At 41.1% G+C, this 21,393-nt stretch overlaps 1 protein-coding gene across 7 annotated transcripts in view; it reads right to left on the bottom strand.

The window, feature by feature from the left end:
- Positions 1-21,393, bottom strand: part of LRAT (lecithin retinol acyltransferase) — a 162,314-nt gene that overhangs the window by 38,961 nt on the left and 101,960 nt on the right. The gene's annotated exons all lie outside the window — the stretch shown is intronic.

A 21,393-nucleotide genomic window follows, 5' to 3' on the forward strand; every position in this document is an offset into this window, starting at 1 on the left:
GTTGGTCGACTTGGGTAAGCAGTTTTGGCAAAAGCAAGGGGAAACCTCCGCAGCTTGCCATTTGTGACTCTGGGACAGAGGGTTGGGCCTGGCACCTGTGGGGGGTGTTGGGGGTCCTTACTGAGAGAAGTAGAGGGATGACATGCAAGACACCGTTGGAAAGTGTGAAGACCCTGCAGGGGGCCCGAGCCGGCAGGGTCCCATCCGGGTTACACGGATGCAAACGCCAGCCGATTTTCTGGCTGCGGAAGTTGACAGAAATAAAATTGATAGACAGCACAGTGCAGTGCTCCTGGAGCTACTGAGGCAGCTGAGACGGGAGCCGCAGTTTACCGAGCCTGGGAAGCACCCATAGCAAGAGGTACAGTTGGATCAGTTAAAAGATTACATGGCGCCCAAGGACGTTCCTTTCGGTGATGCCCTTTTCTGCTTGCAATAGGGCTCAGACCAAGGTGCCCTCTGGCAAAACCCAAGGAGGGGCCAGAGACCCCAGGTAGAACCTGCAATTCACTGGTCACTACGTACAGAGAGTAACGGCCCTGGTTGACACTGGGGCTGAGTGCAGGCTTGTTGACCGCAAGCCGGGGCAGTTTCCCAGACCTAGTGCATACACGGATGGCTATGGTGGCCAAACGGCTCAGAACACGGCTGTGTTCTACAGTCAGTAGGACTGTGTACTGCAGCTGTGTCCTGTGATGTGGTACTAATCTGATTCTCTTGGAGATCTAGAACAGCGTTGAAAGCATTTGGAATCACGTGGGTAGACTGTGAATGCCACACAAATCTCCTCTTTGAAGGGGTGGGCCTGGAGCCTGCGTTTGGGGGGAGGGGGGTTGCGGGTCCTTAATAAAAAGCTCCACAGGGGTGGAGCTGCCCTGTGGACGCTTTCCTGCAATCCCACAAGGACAGATGGTGGACTGGACTTGGCCATGGGAGATAAAGGCACTCCACATGCGGTGGGTGGCTCTTCTCTAGCCTGGTAAGGGCAAGGACTGGAACATGAGTTTCAGATATCTGGTATTGGGTCTCGCCGTGTATTGGGGGTGTAATTGTCTTTGTAGCTGCTTCTGTTGCAAGATATAAATACAAGGGTCATAGTTACTTGCCAAGAGAACACTGCAGAAGATGGACTGGGGTAGACTGTGAGGTGAGAGACCCTGAAGGGGTGGAATGTAGGGAAAGAGCAAATTAGCCAAGATGGTGTGGTCAGGCTCTCTGGCTCCACATCCTCTTGCTTTCGCCCCATAGTTTGCAGATACATGGTTTTGTAACAGCTGAGGTCACTTACAGCACTGCGCATGTGCATCAGGATGCACCCACTTGGCCGCAGGCTACTTTTGCTCTGTAAGCTTATTAGCTCTCCTGAAATAGCCCTCATGACTGCGTCACAGCGGGGAGGCTGCGTTATGGCTGTGCCCACTGGGTCAACCACAAAAGGAGAGACTACAGCATGTCTGCTGCCACTACAACTGTTGTGCCAGCTGGAGAAAATAAACATGTGTGCAATTCCTATGGCTCCTCGCATTTTCTTCCCCAGCTTCTTGCCTACCTTGGGTTCAACAAACAGTGCACACAGTGAAATACAGCAAGACACCTGGTATAGTCAGCAGGATCGGCGAGACATGCGGTCTATTGCTCTTCAATTTCTGTTTTAGTGACCACTCAGTATTGTAATAAAGTACATACCCTAAGAATACAATAGTTTCTTAAATATTCAGTGTTAAATGAAATTAATCTTCTGTGTGTAGATTTATGCCTGCATGTGGGTTTTTGCAGGGACTTCCCTGGTGGCTCAGAGGTTAAAACATCTGCCTGCAATGCGGGAGACCTGGGTTCCATCCCTGGGTTGGGAAGATCCCCTGGAGAAGAAATGGCAACCCACTCCAGTGTTCTTGCCTGGAGAATCCCATAGATGGAGGAGCCTGGTGGGCTACAGTCCACGGGGTCACAAAGAGTTGGACACGACTGAACAACTTCACTTTCATGGGTTTTTGCAGGAGATAGTTAACTAAAACACATGCTGTCCTGAGTAGAGACCTAAACACACCCATGCTTTACCTGAAATATTTAAGCAGATGTGATATATTCATTCATCTCTAAGACTGTTTATAAGGTTTCTACCACTTCATCCCCACCCTCTTGCCTGGAGAATCCCCTGGACAGAGGAGCTTGGCAGGCCACATTCCAGAGGATCGCGTAGAGTCAGACCCAACTGAAGTGAGTTAGCACACATGCATACTAGGTTTGTCATAGCTTTTCTTCCAAGGAGTAAGCATCTTTTAATTTCCTGGTTGCAATCACCATCTGCAGTGATTTTGGAGACCAAGAAAATAAAATCTGTCATTGGTTGCACATTTTCCCCAGCTATTTGCCGTGAAGTGATGGGACTGGACGCCATGATCCTAGTTTTCTGAATGTTCCATTTTTAGCAAGCTTCTTCACGCTCCTCTTTCACCCTCAGAGGCCCTTCAGTTCCTCTTCACTCTCTGCCATTAAAGTGGGGTCATTTCCATATCCAGGGTTACTGATATTTCTCCCGGCAATCTTGATTCCAGCTTGTGCTTCATCCAGCCCAGCGTTTCTCATGATGTACTCTGCACAGAAGTTAAATAAGCAGGGTGACAGTATATAGCCTTGATGTACTTCTTTCCCAATTTGGAACCAGTTCGTTGGTTCAGGTCCAGGTCTAACTGTTGCTTCTTGTCCTACATGCAGGTTTCTCAGAAGACAGGTAAGGTGGTCTGGTAACCCCATCTCTTTAAGAATTTTCCACAGTTGGTTGTGATCCACACAGTCAAAGGCTTTCACGTAGTCAACGAAGCAGAAACAGATGTTTTTTTTTAATTCCTTGCTTTTTCAGTGATCCAATGAATGTTGGCAATTTTATCTCTGATTTCTCTTCCTTTTCTAAATCCAGCTTGTAAAACTGGAAGTTCAATAAAGTAATTAGCCTCCAACTAATAAAAATAAATGAAAAAAAAAAAAAAACTGGAAGTTCTCAGTTCACACACTGCTGAAAGCCTAGCTTGGAGTATTTTGAGTATTACTTTGCTAGTATGTGAAAAGAGTGCAATTGTATGGTAGTTTGACCATTCTTTGGAATCACCCTTCTTAGAGATTGTAATGAAAAGTGACATTTTTCCAGTCCTACAGCCACTGCTCAATTTTCCAAATTTGCTGGCATACTGGGTGCAGCCCTTTAGCAGCAGAATCTTTTTGGATTTGAGATATCTCAACTGGAATTTCATCACCTCCACCAGCTTTGTTTGTAGTAATGCTTACTACGGCCCTCTGGACTTCACACTCCTGGGTGTCTGGGTCTAGGTGAGTGACCGCACCATCATGGTTATCTGGGTCATTAATAGCTTTTTTGTATAAGCCTCATGTGTATTTTTGCCACTTCTTCATCTCTTCTGCTTCTGTTAGGTCCTTGCTGTCGGGGCTTCCCTGGTGGTAAGGAAACCACCTGCCAATGTAGGAGATGTGGGTTCAATGCCTGGATCAGGAAGATCCTGTGGAGAAGGAAATGGCTACCTATTCCATTATTCTTGCCTGAGAAATCCCAAGGATAGGGAGCCTGGCAGGCTACAGTCCATGGAGGCATAAAAGAGTCAGACATGACTTAGTGAATAAACAACAACAATGAATCAGTGGATGAAATTATCTGTCAGGCAGCTGGCAATCTGGCCTGGAGTTCAAGAGAAGAGGTTATGATTAGTTCTGTATGTAGGTCTGAGGATCATTTACTTTGTTGAGAAGAAGGCTAAGGACAGTAAATAGAGTGCAGCCAACATCTGTATCCAAATTAGGGAAAAATGATGAGGAAAAGGAGCCCCAAAGATGGCCAGTCAGGATCCTGCACAAGTACACCTAGGGAAATGTTAAAATGAAGCTCAAGAAAATTAAGATGCTCTTATGGTGTGGCTGGCCCCAGTCTTCTTGGGGATATCAAGAAGCAGCTGAAGGAACAAGAAGAGAAATGATCTTTAGCTGGGCTTTCAAGGCTCCAGTTTTTTCAGAGAAATGCAAAGAATTTGAAGAGTGAGTGGTCTGGCAACTGATCCTTGAGATAACCTTAAAGAGAGCAGAAATGGGGAGTGGAAACCAGCTTATGAGGGATGTCAGTAGATGATGAAGAAATTATATGGGGTGTTAATTTGAGGGGGTAAGTAGCAGCTTTAAGAGTTTTTGTTTCTGCTTTTATTGACATTGGCATGGAAAAACTCAAGCACTTTTCTGAGGGGAAGAAGGAACTGGCAAGGCATTGAAGATGCAAGAGAGAGGGCTGGGATGGGATGGGGTGGAGCAAGGTGGGAGCAATCACTACCTCACATGGAGCTGTTGTTATCCTTAGGAAGATTTCTTTCTCTAAGAGGGCAGCAAAGATACCAGGCTGGGCAGGTACAGATGGAGAATAGCAAAGGGAAAAGGGAGGGAATTTCACTAAGCTTTTGTTGAATAATATGAAAAGTCTGAGGAAAGAAGAGTGTGAAATTATGGTAGTAACTAAGTGGTTCTGAGAGCAGAAATAGTTTGGGATAGTTACTAGTGGGAATACAGCTGAGAGTCAACCAGAGATCACTCCAAGTGTTGTCAATTGTGAGTGTGCTGGAGGAATTCTATGCCAGGTAACTCTTGGTTTTGCAGGACTGTAGCATCACTGGCTAATTTACTCAATGCCAGGAATTTTCACCTGTCCTTGTGATAACCAAAACACATTCATGTTAATTTCTAAATGCCTTGAGTTGAGAATTACTTATCTGATGGCCAGAGATCACAGGAGAATCAAATCACACTGGATAGATACAGCCTTTTCCTGTAATGTTTAGAAACCTAATATCAGAGTTCAGTAGTTTTAAAAGCTTTGATAAGGAGACAGTAACAGAAATATTCCTAGATTTCCCACCCCCATTGATTGAGGATATTTATATCATCCCTGACCAACTGCCGTGGATCTGTTTCCAGTTAGAGCAATTGCTAGTACACACAGCAATTTAGAGCCAAATACAATTGCACAGCAGATTAATTATTGCCAATTCAGAGACATTTTTATAGGCAACGTATGTCTAAGCCCTGATTCAAAGCCTGGTTTTATAAGCCTGGCCCTTGGCCCAGGATGTGGGGGTGGGGAGCAACCTGGAGTAAAAGTCCCACAAAGGAGCTTAAAGGAATCAGAGCCACTCAGCCTGGAGGGGACCCCTGCTGAGGCCTGTGGGCAGGGCACTGCTGTCCCCCACACACAGGGCTCAGGGCTTGGGAGTGAAAATACAGCTGCTGATTTGCCCCACGAACACATCCTAGAAACACAGGCGTAGTAGCAGAGCCACCTGTGGAAGATTTGTGCTTGCCTAGACAGAGGAAAAGCCCGAGTGTAGCTGAGCTTATGGAAACAACCAAGAGGAGCTGACACTTAGCACTAGCCCAGCGCAAGGCCTCCGCTTCTGCTCATCTGGCTGTCTCACATTCCTTAAGGAACTCCTGGTCGGCCTCCTAACTCCTCTGGTCGTGACCGCAGCCTTCCCTGAGCCTGTCCTGTTTGGCTAAGGCAATAGGTTTCAACCTGCCAACAGCTTTGCCCTGTTTTGATCTGGTCTAATGGGTCACAGTCCTCTACTGAGACTTGCCCAAGGGATTCTTCAACTCCAGCCCATTTCAAGCTCTCCTCCCACTCAAAACACCAGTGGTGATCTGTCTGGTTTTGGTGCCTGCCTGCCTTCTCAAAACTGCTGCATAAACTGCCTTCTAATTTTACTGAACTGTAGCAGCACTTTTCAGTCCCAAGAGCTACTGATCTGACATACCCAAACATCTATTATAAGCCAAAGTACTTCATAAAACCCACCTAGAGTGCAAAGGAGTGCCAACTAGCTTTATTATGGAGTGAAACAGTGCCAAAATAATGTAGAGCCTCACTGCTGCTTTTAGTCGGGCAGAAAACACATATTAACTAAAATAAAGAAGATTTGCAATGTTTTTAAGTAGGAGCACAGTCCAAAATCAGAGAGTACAGAAAAGATCATATATAGAGACATATTAGCTAAGAAAAGAGAAGCAAAAGGCAAAGGACAAAAGGAAAGATATATCTATCTGAATCCAGAGTTCCAAAGAATAGCAAGGAGAGATAAGAAAGCCTGCCTAAGTAATCAATGCAAAGAAATAGAGGAAAGCAATAGAATGGGAAAGACTAGAGATCTCTTCAAGAAAATTAGAGATACCAAGGGAACATTTCATAGAAAGATGGACACAATAAAGGACAGAAATGGCATGGACCTAACAGAAGGAGAAGATATTAGGAAGAGGTGGCAAGAATACACAGAAGAATTATACAAAAAGGATCTTCATGACCCAGATAACCATGATGGTGTCATCACACACCTAGAGCCAGACATACTGGAGTGTGAAGTCAAGTGGGCCTTAGGAAGCTTCACTATGAACAAAGCTAGTGGAGGTGATGGAATTCCAGCTGATGTATTTCAAATCCTAAAAGACGATGCTGTGAAAGTGCTGCACTCAACATGCCAACAAATTTGGAAAATTAAGCAGTGGTCACAGGACTAGAAAAAATCAGTTTTCATTCCAATTTCAAAGAAAGGCAATGCCAAAGAAAGTTCAAATTACCCCACAATTGCACTCATCTCACACACTAGCAAAGTAATGCTTAAAAGACTCCAAGCTAAGCTTCAACAGTGTGAACTGAGAACTTCCAGACATTCAAGCTGGATTTAGAAAAGGCAGAAGAACCAGAGATCAAATTGCTAATATCCTTTGGATCATAGACTTTCAGAAAAATATGTACTTCTGCTTTATCAACTACGCCAAAACTTTTGACTGTGTGGATCACAACAACCTGTGGGAAATTCTTCAAAAGATAATACCAGACCACCTAACCTGGCTCCTGAGAAGACTGTATGCAGGTCAAGAAGCAACAGTTAGAACTGGACACTGGTTCCAAATTGGGAAAGGAGTATGTCAAGGCTGTATACTGTCACCCTGCTTATTTAACGTAAATGCAGAGTATATCATGAGAAACGCTAGGCTGGATGAAGCACAAGCTGTAATCAAGATTGCCAGGAGAAATATCAATAACCTCAGATATGCAGATGACACCACCCTTATGGCAGAAAGGAAAGAACTAAAAAGATTCTTGATGAAAGTGAAAGAGGAGAGTGAAAAAGCTGGCTTAAAACTCAACATTCAAAAAACTAAAATCATGGCATCTGGTCCCATCACTTCATGGCCAACAGACAGGGAAACAATGGAAACAGAGACAGACTTTATTTCCTTGGGCTCCAAACTCACTGCAGATGGTGACTTCTGTCATGAATTTAAAAGACACTTGCTCCTTGGAAGAAAAGCTATGACAAACCTAGACAGAGTATTAAACAGGGCAACAATGGAGAAACAGACATAGAGAATAGACTTATGGACATGGGGGGAAGGGAGGAGAGGGTGAGATGTATGGAGAGAGTAACATGGAAACTCACATTACCATATGTAAAATAGATAGCCAACAGGAATTTGCTGTATGCCTCAGGAAACTCAAACAAGGGCGCTGTATCATCCTAGAGGGGTGGAATGGAGAGGGAGATGGGAGGGAGGTTCAAAAGCAAGGGGATATATGTGCACCTATGTTTGATTTATGTTGAGGTTTGACAGAAAACAGTAAAATTCTGTAAAGCAATTATCCTTCAATAAAAAATTAATTAATTAAAACAAAACAAAACAAGAGACATTACTTTGCCGTCTAGTTAAAGTTATGGTTTTTCCAGTGGTCACCTATGGATGTGAGAGTTGGACTATAAAGAAAGCTGAGCACCAAAAAATTGATGCTTTTGAACCTTGGTTTTAGAGAAGACTCTTAAGAGTCTCTTGGACTGCAAGGAGATCAAACAAGTCAATCCTAAAGGAAATCAGTCCTGAATATTCATTGGAAGGACTGATGATGAAGCTATAGCTCCAATACTTTGGCCACTTGATGCGAAGAACTGACTCAATGGAAAAGACCCTGATGCTGGGAAACATTGAAGGCAGGAGGAGAGGGGGATAACAGAGGATGAGATGGTGGGATGGCATCACCGACTCGATGGACATGAGTTTGAGCGAGCTCTGGGAGTTGGTGATGGACAGGGAAGCCTGACATGCTGCAGTCCATGAGGTTGCAAAGAGTCAGACACGACTGAGCAACTGAACTGAACTGATAGAAGTAATAGTATCTGTTATACCACTTTTAGTTTTGAATGTTCTAATTGTTGATTTTGGATGGTAAATAAATTCATCTATTTACTTCAATCTTCTAGTCTTAGATTAAACTGTTAAGATATATAAATTTCTAAAAGTCAGCTATCAGAAAATGCAAAGAAGTTAAATAATAATGAAATAATAATCTGATTAAAAGAAAAATTGTATAGCTTATATATTCATTGAAAATGTTAGTTATCTTTAAAGAAAACAACTTAATGTCAAATAATACATATAAAATTTAGAGCTTTAAAATATATATACCATCCTATATTTTAATATAATTCTTATACCTTTAAAAACTCTAATTTTAAAAAAGTTAGGCTTTCACTTAGACTGAGTAATCGAAAGAAATTTGCATTGCAACAATAAATATTTTCTGGCATATGATTCAATTATATTAAGATTCTGCAATTGAGGCAACATTTAAAGGTTCAATATAGCATTTCCACCAAGTTTTTTCCTAGTCTGTGTTATGCAGCTTTTTTCAGGGTTTCAGGGTTAGTGTTTGGATCACCAGTTTAGCATGTATCAAAGAGTTGCTGTGTGCTTAATCATGTCCGACTCTTTGCAACTCCATGGACTGCAGCACACCAGGCATCCCTGCCCACGGGGATTCTCCAGGCAAGAATACTGGAGTGGGTTGCCATGCCCTCCTGCAGGGGATCTTCCCAACCCAGGGATCAAACTCAGGTTTCCCACATTGCAGGTGGATGGATTCTTAACCATCTGAGCCACCAGGGAAGGCCTAGATGCTCCAAATCTTGCCAATTTAGCAAGACCACCAATTCATTTTGAAGAATAAAGATTAAGTCTTCTGCTTTTTTGTTCCTCCAATAATGTGGACAAAAGATAAAAGTCCTAGGATCAAAATAAAAGTTATTGATCACCTAATTAAAAATTAACACCCTCAACTATTTATAACTCCTAAATAAAGATGCAGTAATTCAATCACTTATGTTGAACCATACCTTACCGAAGGTATGTATTCCCTTACTGAAGGGAACTGTATTCCCTTCAGGTGGTTCTTTACATAGACTATGCTATAAAAAATCTTCTACGGCCTGAGCAGTCAGAAATTTTTTTACGTATGCATAGTAGAGACAGGGTGCTGTGCTATGATGCCTATTGTATACAAAACCACATATTCATAAGCACATACAATGAAGATGGATCCAGATGACTCAGTAATTTGAAGTACATTACTCTGATTCAGTGAGGATGCTGTTTGTCAGCTGAGGATGGGAGAGGTGGAGGGATTTGATGGGAACACAGCATCAAACTGCTGCCATTGAATGAGTCTCCTGGTAGTGATTATCACTCTCCCTGTTTTGACAATGTCCAGAGTTTCTCTAATTTGAGGTTGCCAGACTTAGGTATGTCTAATTTAGGGCATACTCAAATAATTATTGCATGGGGCACACTTTTTCTAAAAATTATTAATTGCTTATCTGAAATTTAGATTTTACAAGGCTTTCCTTGTTTAATCTGTCAACTGTAATTATCTCAACGGGAATTATAAAATTCTAGAAAATTTACTTTCATTCCTTTACTTTTTGAAACCAAGCTTATGTTGTATAGTTGTATCAATAACTTGCAAAGAGGGGACGGAAGATAGATGCAAAATCAAATGAAGGATGTTAGGATGTTAACTTCGAAAGACTACATGTTTTAGAGGTCAAGGACCCTGAATACCATGCTCTCTGCTCTATTCCTGCTTACAATTCCACAAGTGGTATTCTAGGGAATGTTTTTTGTTTTTGTTTCTTTTGAGAAAAAATTAGCAAATATAAGAGCTTCCCTTGTGGCTCAGTTGGTAAAGAATCCGCCTGCAATGCTGGAGACGTGGCTTTGATCCCTGGGTTGGGAAGATCCCCTGGAGAAGGGAAAGACTACCCACTCCGGTATTCTGGCCTGGAGAATTCCATGGAATTCCATAGTCCATGGGGCCGCAAAGAGTTGGACACAACTGAGTGACTTTCACTTCACTAGCAGATATAAATGTCTCAATTTTTTCCACAAAAGCAAACTCTTCTTTTTTATCATCAGGAATAAAAGGTTGGCTAATCTAGTCCCTTTAGTCACCTCAGCTCAACCAGCTTCAATAAACATAGCAGGTGATGGAGGTAGTAACTGTGGCTAGAACCCAGATTGCCTGCCTGGTACAGATCAAGCATCAGTGCAGTCACTGTTTATGGCATAGTGGACACAGGCACCTCGAAAATGAATCTATAGATGAACCATCTTTTAAGCTTACAAATTTACTAGACAATAGAAATTTAAGACAACTCTGACTTTTATATATTTTATATATTTAAAATCAATATATAACTATATATTGATTTCACTAAAGGATAACAGCTTTTTACAGTCCACTTAAAGGCATTTATTAAAAAATTGTCTGATTATCCTCTGAATTTCAGGAAAGAGACAGCTGAATGGCATTCCATGAGGTTAAAAAAGGAGAAAGTACCAGGGAAGTTATCCTAAGAAGAAAAGGAAAGGAGCCACCAATTTCTGGAGAGGAAAAGAAGAAACAAATTTTAAGGATAAAAAGATATTATTTAAAATATAAAAATAAACAAAATATGTATGAATAAGGAAAAACAGAAATAATAGTGATAATAATGAGGTATTGTACTATTTAGGGAACATTAGGGAAAAGATTTAAAGTGAACTCTTGGCAAAAGGCCAATTCAAAGAAGATGTAAGTGCATTATAATACTATGGAATAGCAGTATGGATTTTCTGGCCCCAGGTGTATTTCAAATATTTATTTTTGTGAAAAATGAATTATTATACTGAGAGCCATGACTTATTATAAGCGCACACTTTTGTTTTATTATATTGATAAGAAAATAGCTATATAACATTGGACAGCTTAGTGTAACTTAACTAAAATAATAAACAGAAGCTTTAATTGCTCGAATTCAAATGATAACTTATTAAATGATTGAAGTCAATTTTAGATATGTGAAAACTGGTTTTTATAAGCAAAAAATACCTATATTTGCAGAGCTGCTTTTGTCATATGGAATATGGTTTCTCCAATTTGGAAGTTACACAGAGCAGCTTATTTGGTCCAAATTAGATAATCTCCTTTTAGAAGAATCTTCTCTCAGTACTGTAGGTTAGATGTACGTACCTTTAGACTTCTAAGAATACTAAACATGCTTTGCTTTTAAAAAATCCCCCCCCCTTTTTTTGTAAAACCAGTAATAACATTGGGGTGCATGTATCTTTTCAAATTACAGTTTAATTTAAGTCAATGCCCAGGAGTGGGATTGCTTGGTCATATAGTAGTTCTAGTTTTACTTTTTTAAGGGACTGCCAACTGTTCTCCATAGTGATTGCACCAATTGACTTTCCTATCATCAGTTCAGGAGGGTTTGCTTTTCTCCACATCTTCTCTAGTATTTATTGTTTGTAGACCCTTTTTAAAGATTTATTTTTGATGTGGACCTTTTTAAAAGTCTTAATTGAATTTGCTAAAATATTGCTCCTGTTCCATGCTTTGCTTTTTGGCCATGAGGCATGTGTGATCTTAGCTCCCTCAGCTCCCAGGGATTGAACCTATACCCCTGCAGTGGAGGGCAAAGTCATAACCACTTGACTGCTAGGGAAGTCCCATTTGTAGATTTTTTGATGATGGTCATTCAGACCTATGTGAGGTGATAACTCATTGTAGTTTTGTTTTGCATTTCTCTAATAATTAGCGATGTTCATCATCTTTTCATGTGTTTTTGGGTCTATATGTCATTTTTTTGAGAAATGTCTAGATTTTCTGCCCATTTTTTGACTGGGTTATTTGGGCTTTTTTTTAATATTGAGCTGTGTGAGCTGTTTGTGTATTTTGACCTGCTATATATATAGCACAGGGAACTCTAGTCAATACTCCATAATAGCACGTATGCAAAAAGAATCTAAAAAAAAAAAAGAGTGGATATATTATACATGTAACTGATTCACTTTGCTGTACACCTAAAACTAACACAACGTTGCGAATCAATTATATGCCACCAAAAATTTTAAAAATATATTCAGAAAAAAAATGATAGTAGGTGACCTTTGTTGAGATATTTACAACATCTGAAATGAGTGGACCTGAATATTTTCTAGAAAGTTATATATCTACAATGCCATGCTGTATGAGCCCAATTTCTTGTATCTTCTCATATTATAAAAAGTGCTAGTGACTAGCAACGAGCCTCTGCCAAACTGTGTGCTGACTGCAGGCATCTCCCTTCACTAAAATTATGTAAAATACTGACCTGTCCCCTCACCTCTCTGGAGCATTCCTCAGAGCTCTCTGAGAGGCTGTCTCCTGGGCTATAGTCCTCATTTTGCCCCAAATAAAATGTAACACAATTCTCATATTCATTTGTTGTTCTTTTTTTTTTTTTTTTCCCAGTCAACAATGATGCTTCTATGGTAAAAGAGTACTTTGTTTAGAGTCTAAATCTGGAGAAGGAAATGGCCGCCCACTCTCGTATTCTGGCTTGGAGAATTCCATGGACTGTATAGTTGTTCATGGGGTCACAAAGAGTCAGACACGACTGAGCGACTTTCCCTTCACTAGACTCTAAATTCACAACTCATCTTCCCAGGAGACCACAATGCTATGGATATTCTCTAAGGTTGAATAGTATTTAAGTTAATACAGGGAACTATGCAATAGACATGTTTACCAAGATAAAGATAAAAAATGTGCAAAACCAGTAAGACCTCCTTAAGATGAATTAATAAGAAAACTTATCCAAAAAGTGGGAAAAAACCTTAATGGTAAAATACCTTTAAAGCAAATTTCATAAACACAAAAATTAAATTTATGCCAAGAAGCACATGGACAATTACACTATAAATCCTTTAAATATATAGGCAGTCTTCACTTTGCATTCCAATATACAGAAATTTCTGTTATCAAGATTTAGTTGATTAACACCAGTCCACCAATAGCAGGGTTCCAATTTCAATACCAAGATATATCAACTGGATGTAATTGCAAGATTATTATTCAGTTCATGTAGACACACAAAGTGTGTGGTTGCATTGCTTCCCTATCTCTCAAGAAACCCACACAATATTTTACAAAAATGGACCCCTGGAAGAGAGATCTGGCCAAGAAATATGAAAGTGCTTTAAAAAATGATAAGTGGTATCAAGGGAAGTAAAATTCAGACCATTTGTAAAAGAATTACAGAAGGAAGAGTTGACAGGAGGAAGGCGGACACTCAATGTCTGAAAAACTCCATGTGCAGTTAGAGGAAAGGAGTGAAGGCAAATATATCAACATACAGGAAAAAATGACTGTGATCAAAAGCATGGAGACATCCCAGAGGAAATGATGCCTGCTGAAAGAAAACCTTCACCTTACAGGAATTCTTGGCGCTATTCCACACCAGGGAATGTACAGGGGTAAAAGGTTGAAAGTTGATCCAGACATGGAGAGGAGCATGGCAAGTCAGAGCAGACTGCAAACTTACTCTAGTTTCCTGAGGATGAATCCCTAAAAGGCTGAGAGCCTTCCTAAGCTCAGCTCTCTCTTTCTGATTCAAATGCTTCCTGACTATTTCCCATAACAGACAGTGCCTTTTGTTAACCCTTTTTAACCTCATTAGAGTGTGACGTCTTCCTCCTAGAAGGAGAGGATCATTTTTCTGAATGTTTGCCTCTTGAAATCAGGATAAAATCTGACCTTCCACTTGTGCAGACCAATCCTTGATTTATGCAATAATAACCTTTACATTTGCTTGGACCCTTTCATCCAGGAAGAGAGGATAGACCAAGCAGAATTGCAGGCTCGTCATTTTCCTCCCGGAAAAGGGAGCCTCTTCAGTCTACTCAGTCTCTTTCACGGTCATCATCTGTCTTGTTTAGTGGAACCAATGTGTATGTGTCAAGGTGAGACCTTCCTGAAAGGTTTTAACATATTCTCCTTTAACATGTGTATCAATCTGAAAAAAATATTTTTAAGCCAGGAAATAATAAAAGTTTTATGAGCTTTCTATTCTGTTCCATTGATCTATATTTCTGTCTTTGTGCCTGTATCATACTGTCTTGATGACTGTGGCTTTGTAGTAGAGTCTGAAGTCAGGAAGGTTGATTCCTCCAGTTCCATTCTTCTTTCTCAAGATTACTTTGGCTATTCGAGGTTTTTTCTATTTCCATACAAATTGTGAAATTATTTGTTCTAGTTCTGCAAAAAATACCGTTGGTAGCTTGATAGGGATTGCATTGAATCTATAGATTGCTTTGGGTAGAATAGCCATTTTGACAATATTGATTCTTCCAATCCATGAACACGGTATGTTTCTCCATCTGTTTGTGTCCTCTTTGATTTCTTTCATCAGTGTTTTATAGTTTCCCATGTATAGGTCTTTTGTTTCTTTAGGTAGATATACTCCTAAGTATTTTATTCTTTTTGTTGCAATGGTGAATGGTATTGTTTCCTTAATTTCTCTTTCTGTTTTTTCATTGTTAGTGTATAGGAATGCATTCTGTGTGTTAATTTTATATCCTGCAACTTTACTATATTTATGGAAGCAACCTAGATGCCCATCAGCAGATGAATGGATAAGGAAGCTGTGGTACGTATACACCATGGAATATTACTCAGCCATTAAAAAGAATTCATTTGAATCATTTCTAATGAGATGGATGAAACTGGAGCCCATTATACAGAGTGAAGTAAGCCAGAAAGATAAAGAACATTACAGCATACTAACACATATATATGGAATTTAGAAAGATGCTAATGATAACCCTATATGCAAAACAGAAAAAGAGACACAGATTTACAGAACAGACTTTTGGACTCTGTGGGAGAAGGTGAGGGTGGGATGTTTCGAGAGAACAGCATGTATATTATCTATAGTGAAACAGATCATCAGCCCAGGTGGGATGCATGAAACAAGTGCTCGGGCCTGGTGCACTGGGAAGACCCAGAGGAATCGGGTGGAGAGGGAGGTGGGAGGGGGTATCGGGATGGGGAATACATGTAACTCCATGGCTGATTCATGTCAATGTATGACAAAACCCACTGCAATGTTGTGAAGTAATTAGCCTCCAACTAATAAAAATAAATGAAAAAAAAAAAAAGCTTTTATGAGTAAGCAAGTCTGTTATCATTTAGGCTCACTGGAATTAGTTTAGTTTAATATGAACTGGTTGGTTCTTTACTCTCCCCTTGGAAGTTCTGTTTTTGAAGCTTTTACAAACTGCATGGAGCTGACTGCTTTGTCACTCTTCTTAGTGCAAACAGCTAACGCATTACTTGCCTCCAACTTCTCTTTTCTTCTGCTTCTCAGCAAGCATTCCTCTCTCAGGAGGGCCTGCCTCTGCTTGCTGTTGGTGAGGACAGAGTGACAGAGAACTCTGGTTGGCAGACTGGGGCAAACTAAGATGAAGAAGCACTAACAAGTACAGACCCGCAGCTGACGCTGGAATCAAAGATCATTTCTTGAGAACTGATGACTGATGCCTGCCTCACTCATACAGCTCCCAGGAAAAGCACTTCCAGCTTCCTTAGCCTGTCCTCCAAGAATTTAATCACGTCTGAGGCATATTTTCTCTTAAGTGCCAGGGCCTCACAAATGGAGTATTCTGGGTCAAATCAGTCTCATCTTATTATCAGGGCGGCGTGAACCTGGCTCATGCAGCAATGCAGTCAGCTCATATTGTAACAGGGAGTCTAGAGTGGCATGTCTTTGGCACTGGCTTATACGGCCGCGTTATATGACTGTATGAAAGTGGGGCCGTACCTGCTGCTTCTTTGTGTCCTAATGCCTAGGCAGTCTGTACCTGCAATATACAAGCTCTCAGTAACTGTCATACTAAACCTAAGGGTTTTGTTTGTTTCTCAAAGCTTCTCCTTGCAGTTATTCTTGATCCCCTCCTTGACCAATGCAAAGGTTGTGAGAACTGGAACCAAGCTGCACAGAGTAGGCAGGCAATACATATCAGTTGCAAAGATATTCTGTATTATTCTGGGATGATTTTTGTCTCCAAGATGTTCCAGCTAAACAAATGGCACCTTCATTCTCCTGCCAGCCTATCCAGCCTGCTTAACACTGCTGGTTAGTTCATCTTGCTTAAGGTTACCAAGGCAAAAGCACTTGATTAACTGTGCCACTGTCACTGTGGTATACCCAAAGCATATTCATGACAGAGTATTCTACAGGTATGAAAAATGAATGATAACTGCTTCATGTCTCAACACTTGAGTGAGAAAAACTAGTTATAGAAGAAAACAAAGTTTGAGTCCATGTATATAAAGTTCAAAATTTTGTAAAACTAAGCAACCAATTCTTTAGAAATATGTATATAGATGGCAAAATATACAGATAATCAGCAAAACAATAAGCATAAAATTCAAGTACATTATTAGGAACCTGAGAAAAAAGACTGTATCTTGTTTCTACCACCTCCTTCCACCACCCTCACCATATAGACCCAGTTTAGCAGGGATCGTGGAGCCTTGCACATTGGACACTGAAAATGCATCAGACTGATTTGTGTTGAATCTCACTGCCTTTTCTTCTCCTTGACTCTCTGACTTCACATAGTAATTTGCTCCCAAGAGTCAGGTGGTAGCAGAAGTAAAGGATAATCTTTTTCACTAAGAATTTTCTAATTCTCTTCTCTCCCCTTGTGTAGAACTATTTGGTCTATAAACCTTCTAGTTATTTCAGTTGCATTGAGAACAGCTATTTTGAAGAGTCAAAAGCTGCCTCTGTGAAACTTTGAGATGGAAAAAAATCATTTGTTTCTTTTAAATGACCTGACTGAGACTCTACTTCTGATGAATCCAATCTGAATTTGGATTAAACTGTCTATGACCACATCCATGATTAGCATAAACTTTTTGCACTAAGCTTCATTTCAGTAGATGCTTTCCCAAGAAGCACTAGATTCACATTTTCAAAGAATAAATTTGTATGCACTGGAGTTTTTAAATGTATATTGAGATGAAAATTTCCAATTATGATTTTATGGTATAGTTTATAACTATACCATAAATTTTCTTTCATATAAATCTATGTTTTCCTGTCTGTACTTCCAAGAGTCACAATTTTCATGAAGAGAAACAGCTTTGTAAGACAGGAAGCTGGTTTCTCAGCACTTTGCAGTATTAGTACTTTATACAAAGACTCTTTGGGCATTAATTCTATGAAAATAAACAGAATTTAATATGAGTCTTGCAAAATAGCCTTCTCCTTTGAATTATAATGCCTTTTTACATTTTTGGGCTCTTGGTTTTTAAGGTAGTGTCTGGTAGGTAACAAAAAGAAAAAGGAGAGTTTTCCTTCCAACAGGTAGTCATGAACCCCAAATTAAACTGGTTTGCCATAAAGCTTATTAATACACAGAAAAAACAACCATATATTTTTCAAGATTGCATGTTTTAGTTTCTTATCTGCAATTCTTAGACTGTGTATAAGTTTTCTGAAAGATGCAAATTAATTCCTTTATGTAATTGAGTACTTATAGTTAATAATTAATGTAGCTATTTGTTTTAAAAGTCTACCTCACCCACTTCTAAAAGGCTGGAGGCAGTTTACACATTAACACATAGTTCAAAGGCACACTATTATGGTTAAGTACTAAAATAAAATAGACTTGAAAACATAAAGGAGTCGATGCTATCAAGGACCAGTCATGTTCTGTTTTTTTTGAATGGCTCCCCACCCCAGATGCTGCCTCCTCCCTACACTCAAGTGGAGGCTATTTGTTCTTGAAATTTCCATTAACCACAGGGGCTGGCCAGGCTTATCCAGCAGAATCAGCAGAATAAGGATGTGGGTAAGTGTGTGGACGCTGTTGCCTCACTGTCTGGACTGAAATCATGGGTCGATACCTTGAGCAGGTTATTCAATATCTCAGAGCCTCAGTTTCCTCATTTGCAAAATGGAAATAATAATAGTACTCATCTCACAAGGGAGAATTTAATGAGTTTTGTACAGTACTTGGCACAGAACTTGGCACACAGTAAGTGCTAAATAACTGTTCCCATTTAACGCATTCAATATTCCTTCACTGTCCTGTAAAAATCCTTCCCTTTGAAACTTGGGCCTCCCAAATGCACCGTCCTCCAGCCCTTCTTTTTGTTCTGGTGTGCATCAGAGATTTTGAAGCATGGCTTATGATTTCTCTCTTCACCTCAAGTCTGCCACAATCCTTCTCTCTTTAGCGTTCACTGGACAACTCTTCCAATACCCAGGGCCTTGACTTCTTCAACTCCAGTGACCCGTATCTCTGCACAGAAATCAACTACTCACGCCGTCTCCCTTGTTACCACCTGGAGCTGCTCCACCTGTAAAATCTTAAACCAATTGGTTCAGCTTTCTCATCATAGGCTCCTATTATCCTCACCATTTCAATCATACTTATATCCACAAATGTGACTAAAGTCCTATTCTTCACTCCAGGTGTTAAAGAGTTTCTTTTGCTTCCTTCTCCATCTCACTTTGGTTCAGCACTTCAACTTGTCTCTTTAAACAATATCTTCAATTTCTTTCTCCTTTTTCCTTCTGCACTGCTTACTGAAACACATATTAATTCAGTCTTCTTTGCTTCTAACAGCACACTAAGTCCATCACTCAATGCTGTGCGCTGGAGCCACTAGCTTATGGCCCCTGTCCTGCCCCGAGCCCCCAGCACACAGCCTGGCAGTCTCCTCCACTGCCTCCTGGCAGTCTCCAGTCCTGCTTTTCTTTGCTGACTTCTTACCACTACTCTCTCATCCCTCATATCCAGTCACCAAGTTCCATCTTAACCATGCCCTACATTCTAACAGGCTCACTTCATTTCTTCTCTCGAGCTCATCACCTCTCACCATCTTCCATTCCAAAATATCTTTCTTCCTGCTGCCAAAGTGAATCATGTCCTGTGCATCCTCGATATCCATCAGTAACTCTCCAGGGCTTGGATAGCTGGGCCCCAGGGCCTCTGTTCACCTCTCTAGACTCCTTTCCCGACTCTTCTGACCTGAACCTTACAAACTCAATTAGTTGTGCTTTCCCAATTGTGCCACATTCTCTAAGACTGCCATATGGCACCTTTGCAAGGAATGCCCCCTTTTCCTCTTTTTTCTACCGGAATAACTCCCACCGGTCTTTCAGGGCTCCATTCACATGTCCCTTCTTGGCAGCCCTGGGGTAGGAATGTCCCTGGGGCTTTCTCTCTGACTCTGCCTCTTCCTGAGCAGGCTCTTTGAGTGTCTCTCTTTGTGCTTCTTTTCAAGTACTGACCGTGTTCCTGGCACTTGGCACCAAGTAACTGGCTAGTGAGTTAATGAATAAGTGAAGACGTCCCATTTCCATAAAATAATTAATAAAACTCTAATAGCATTTCATTTTATGTGCTCATTTGGAATATAGATTTTTAAAACTGGTAGAGCTAGTTTTGACAGTCAGTATTGCAGGGTGACTGCCACTCCAATTAGATGGTTGGCAGCCATGCTCTCAAGTAACCGGCTGACCAAAACCAAGGGCTTGACTGATAGTCGCCACCTGCTGAGCAACTCTGGAGGTCCAACAGCATGCTGCTGTGCAGTGCTTAGTCGCTCAGCGACCCCACGGACTACAGCCCACCAGGCTCCTCTGTCCATGGGGGTGCCCCAGGCAAGAACACTGGAGTGGGTTGCCATGCCCTCCTCCAGGGGATCTCCCTAACCCAGGGATTGAACCCAGGTCTCCTTCATTGCAGGCGGATTCTTTACCAACTGAGCCACCAAGGAAACCCAAGAATACTGGAGTGGGTAGCCTATCCCTTCTCCAGCCGATCTTTGCAACCCAGGAGTGGACCCGGTGTCTCCTGCATTGCAGGAAGATTTTTTCCAGCCGAGCTACCAGGGAAGCCCACCCAACAGCATATCCAGCACTGAACCACGTCTTCTGGCCGCCTCCTGGCAGCAAGGCGGCCTCAGCGCTCTGCGCATCACAACCCCGCAACACTCAGCAGTCAGAGAAAGGGCTGTTTCTCTCATATTTCTTTGTTAAAGAGGCGACAAAAATCATTTTCCAGAACACTTTCCTGGCCCCCACCATCAGAATAGTTCCTTCCAATCTCACTGGACAAAACCAGATCATGTTCCAAACCCCGAAACTGGTCACAGGCAAGCAGAAGGAGGGCATTATTTGGGCTTCCACAAACTAGGATTTACCTGAGTCATCTGTGGGAATAGGACACTAAACAAAAGTAGGCTCTGGCTAAGGATGAGGAGGGAAAGGGTGTTGGGCAGGCAAATGGCAGTCTGCCAGAATGAACATCATTGCTGGGCAAGAGCTGGATTTGGAGTCAGACTCATCACTTTGAGTCCCATCTCTGTCATTTCCTAGTTGTGTGGCTTGGGCAACTTTTTATCCTTGATAAGACTCACTCTCTTCATCTATAAAATAGGAATTCCAAAGCCTACCTTTTAACATTACTGTGAAGATTATATAGCAATTATAATGCTGTGAACCCACAATGGACATTCATTCATCCATTTAAAAATCTTTTGTGGGCACCTACAATGTGCCAGTCATTATGCCCAGGATATAGTGGTGAATAAGATAGATATGATCCCTCCTCTTCATGTAACTTATAATACATGTTAGTTTTAAAAATTTCCTAATTTTGCTGACTCAGAAATTTGCAAGCACTGGAAAATCCCAAGGACAGAGGAGCCTGGTAGGCTGCAGTCCATGGGGTCACAAAGAGTCGGACACGACTGAGCAACTTCATTTTCTATCTTTGATTACTTGGACAATTACTTTCTAGAGAAACTCAGATTTTTTTTTTTTTTAGGAACTAAGAGCTTCTGAAGGGCTTCCCAGGTGACGCTAGTGATAAAGAACCTACCTGCCAATGCAAGAGACATAAGAGATGCAGGTTCCATTCCTGAGTTGGGAAGGTCCTCTGGAGGAGGGCATGGCAACCCACTATAGCATTCTTGCCTGGAGAATCCCTATGGACAGAGGAGCCTGACAGGCTGCAGTCAGTGGGGTTGTGAAGAGTAGGATATGACCGAGTGACCAAGCACACATACATGGCTTCTGAAATTTCATATTTAACGTGTGAAGGTTTACAAACATTCACTTTCTCTTTTTTTGGTTTATTCTATTTAAATAAAATGATCAGAGATGTTTATAATTTTGGTATATTGTCATTGTG

The sequence above is a fragment of the Odocoileus virginianus genome, chromosome 12 (genome assembly GCF_023699985.2).
Source record: "Odocoileus virginianus isolate 20LAN1187 ecotype Illinois chromosome 12, Ovbor_1.2, whole genome shotgun sequence".
NCBI classification, from domain to species: domain Eukaryota; kingdom Metazoa; phylum Chordata; class Mammalia; order Artiodactyla; family Cervidae; genus Odocoileus; species Odocoileus virginianus.